Source organism: Erpetoichthys calabaricus, chromosome 4 (genome assembly GCF_900747795.2).
Source record: "Erpetoichthys calabaricus chromosome 4, fErpCal1.3, whole genome shotgun sequence".
In the NCBI taxonomy this organism is placed as follows: Eukaryota; Metazoa; Chordata; class Cladistia; order Polypteriformes; family Polypteridae; genus Erpetoichthys; species Erpetoichthys calabaricus.
In genome coordinates, this window is record NC_041397.2 from 221,286,965 (window position 1) to 221,291,246 (window position 4,282).

Genomic DNA, 4,282 nt, shown 5'->3' on the forward strand with positions numbered 1-4,282 from the left:
TCCTGCCTTGCACCCTGTGCTTGGTGGGCTAAGCTCCAGCACCCTCCGTGACTCTGTTCAGGACTAAGCGGGTTAGAAAATGACTGTCTGACAGACAACAAATGGCAGAGGAAAAGACAAATAAAAAAGTGAAAATAAAAGAAAAAAGGTGGTATTCCAGGAAGTTCACTTAATGAGCAAGTCTCTAAACTGACAACTTGTTTCAGATGATTCGATTCCACCATTGAGAATTAGGGCAAGTCTTGCCTAGAGACACTAAGTGTTGTCACCTCTTAGCCTGCTTCTTACCAGTTTAAAATGTTGTGAATTCAGAGTTTGTAAAACTCACACAAAACCTCAGAGAAAAGCTCAGAGGATTTTTTTTTGCTGTATCTAATGTTGTTGTATTCTTGTTTAAATCTTATATGTTCATTTCAAAATGATAAAAATTATAATCTAAACTCTTCATTAAAATGCCCAGAACATAACGTTTTAATTATGTCATTTGTCCCTAACATTTTTTTATGTCAGAGACAAGAATTTTTTTAAGCCTATGCAAAGCTGTTGCATTCTTAGTTACATTACAAGTTAAATTAATCTGATATGTACACTGTTTGCCTTGTTGCTATTTTTCGTCAACAAAAGGAAAAGATGTAATAATAAAAAATATGTTATAAGGGTGTGTTCCATAAAGTTAAATTTGATAATGATAGTAATTACCAATTTTCATGTCAGTACTCCTATAACACCAAGTAGCATGGAAATGTTCACAGCAATGTATGTACAGTATAAGAGAAGAAAAAAAAACTCACCACACTTCAAAACCTTTCACGCTTGTGGAACTGATTAGACTGACAAGACTTAGTCAAGTTTGAGTTAATTAAGATGTCATTTAATAAGTGTGCTTTGTGGAACACCACCCAGATAAGGTGGAATAATAATAATACATTTTATTTATTTGTTGGCGCCTTTCTAAACACTCAAGGACACTGAACAATAGATAAAAAATACACTATATAAACAAAACTAAAATACAAAGATTAAAATCAGACAAAGCAATCAAAGAGAAAAGCAGTCTTAAACAGATGAGTTTTAAGTTTAGATTTGAAAAGTGAAAATGATTCAATATTTCTAAGCTCAGATGGTAGTGAGTTCCAGAGCTGGGGAAAAGAGCAACTGAATGCTCTGCTCCTCATAGTGGTAAGACGGACGAAGGGGACAGTCAAGTAGATGGATGAAGAGGATCTGAGGGTACGGGAGGGAATAGCAACATGAAGGAGGACAGACAGATATGGAGGGGCGAGGTTGTGGATAGCCTTAACAATTAACAGAAGAACTGTGAATTGAATGCAGAACTTAACTTAACTTACTGTGCATTCCGTTTTGACATAGCTCACCTTTTTGACAAATAAAACTTCATTTCTATTTCTTAAGCTTCATGCTCATAGGCAGAACATTTTGGGGTCTTCATGTTCTTTCTATAATCTCTGGAGTGAGTCCATTTTTCTCCCACAGCCCACAAACAATTTATAAGCTCCCAGGGTAAGCTCTGCTTTTAAGTAATCCTGTAGTATAAAAAGTTCCGAAAATGAGATGGATAATAAATGATTTTGGAAGCCTTTTTATGCCTTACTTTATGAATATTGTGACCTTTTTACAATTGCCTATATAATAATTTTCTTTTATGTCTCTTTTCTTTCAGATCAAGAGGAAATGGAAGCTAATAACTCAGACATTAACAATACCATAAAAAATTTTAAAGTAATATTCACACAGTTAACACTCAACATTTCTCTGTATATCAACTTTGTCATGCTTTTCACTTTTTTCAAAAAAGATTCTTTTAGGGAGGACACCCGCTACATTTTATTTGCCCATATGCTTTTAGTGGACACATTTCAGTTGATTTTTATGGACATGTCACATCTTTTCTTTGATCTCTCTATTCTCATGCCAGCGGGGGCCTGCATGGTTGTTTCTATGATTCTGGGGTCATTGTCATATAATACGCCATTAACTCTTACAGCAATGTGTTTGGAGCGCTATGTGGCCATATGCATGCCACTGAGACATGGACAGATTTCTACAGTCAGGAGGACTCTAAAAGTTATTCTCATTATTTGGCTAATTGGTTCAGTTCCTAGTTTCAGAGATTTTATCATTGTTGTGGCAACAGAGGCCAAAAAATTTTATGATGAAAGAAGCTTCTGCAGCTATGAGTTGATGATGAGAAGTAGCTGGCAATGGTATGTACGGTCAGTGATGGCAATGCTGTATTTTGGAATCATGTTAGGCACGGTGACTTTCACATATGTCAAAATAATAGGGGTGGCAAGAACTGTGTCAGCTGATAGCTCAGCCTCCAAAGCTCGAAACACAATTCTCTTACACACCTTTCAGCTTGTGCTTTGTTTAGCTGTTTTAGTTTCTCCTTTTGTGGAAATGGCAATTTTTCAAATAAACCAGAACATTTTCACACATGTAAGGTACTTTAACTTTATCACCTTTAACATTTTGCCTCGATGTTTAAGTTCATTTATTTATGGTGTACGGGATGAAAAATTCAGAGAATTATTTTTGTTTTACATGACTTTTGGGCTGATGAAAGCAGTGTCGAAAACATCACTAAAGGTAGCCTCAGATAATTTTTAGGATACCATCACGAGCATCTGAAAATGATCATAAAATGCACACAACTGAAAATGAGAACTCTAAAATTAAATAACTATAACTACAGTTTTCAATGCAATGAATAACACATTAATACTGTATATATTATAATGCACTGTATCACACAAGCTGTTGATGCTCAGATGCTTTTCTTCTGATTCTGTGGCAGCTTTAGGTCTGCGAGACCTGTTCCTGTCAGGATTTTCTTCAGTTTCCAAGTTCCTTTTGATAGTGTAGGAAACTCTATATACTGACAATTATGCTTTCTTTGCAATTTCTCTGATTAACAGACCCACACTTTTAAAAATTATAATGGTCTGTCTTTCTTCCTTGGATAATTGTTATTTTTCTCACCGTTATGATTGCAATATACAGTGCAATATTTTATGCAAACATAGGGTCTGAAAGTAATCAACAAAAGTTGGGACACATTTATGCATTGTTTGCATCAACTTTTAAACCTTAAGTAACTTCCATTGCAGAGGGATAGCTACAAGTTAACATTGTTAAATAATTATTTGTTTCCTAAAAAGGTATTTTTTTGTATCTCTGAAAATTTAGTTTTTAGTAACCTATTCCTTCCACCCCCACAAATTTACTGCCCACCTGTATACCCTTGCAAGTTATTCACTGGAAATGAACTACTTTACTTTTAATTTAAAACTGGAAAAATGTGGGCGTTCTAAAATGTTTGACTGGTAGTGTAATTACATTGGATTGTGAATCATTGACTTTCTGTACACATTGTTGAGTTGTAGATTTAATTTTAAAATCATCATCATGAAAGATTTTCAAATTACAATAAGTCAAAACCTGAACTCTTTAATTCATATAAGTATTCAACTTAAGAGTTAGGACTCTGTAGAAGCCTCTTTGGCAGTAATTACAGCTTAGAGTCTTCTTTGGTCACCTCCCTGACCAAGGCCCTTTTTGCCCGGTTACTTAGTTTGGTCAGACGGCCTAATCTAGGGAGAGCCGTAGCTCACAATTATTGAAGCCACTGTGTTCCTGGGAACACTCAATGCTTTGAATGATTTTATACCTTTACCCTGATACACACCTCACTCCATTTTTACCACTGAGGCCTTCAAGGAATTCTTTGGACTTCAAGTCTTGGTTTTTGTCTTGACATGTGAATTGTGGGACCTTATATTCACAGGTATGAGCCTTTTTCTAAAATTTGTCCAGTCAGTTCACTTTGCCACAGGTGAGCTCCAATCAATTTCCAGTCACTTCTCAAGGATAATTAAACCAAACAGGATGCACCTGACAACAATGTAGAGTGCCACAGCAAATGTTTTCACTTTGTTATTGTGGGTTCTTCAGTGTAGAATGACAAATGTAAACATATAAAATTAAATCTACAACACAATAAAATGTACAGAAAGTGAAGGAGTCTGAACACTTTGTGAAGCCACTGTTAAGTCCTTTCTAATTTACTAGAACATTTTTTGTATCAGTTTAAATATTACAAGTACATTCTAAAGAGTATGATTTTCTTTTTGAAGTGTTGAGTATATTTGTACATTATTTTATATTTCTATGTGTACCTTTTAATGTAACATTGCACTAAATCTTAATGATTTTTAATAGTATCATGTCAATATATTCCTATATTACTTAATTTTTGTAA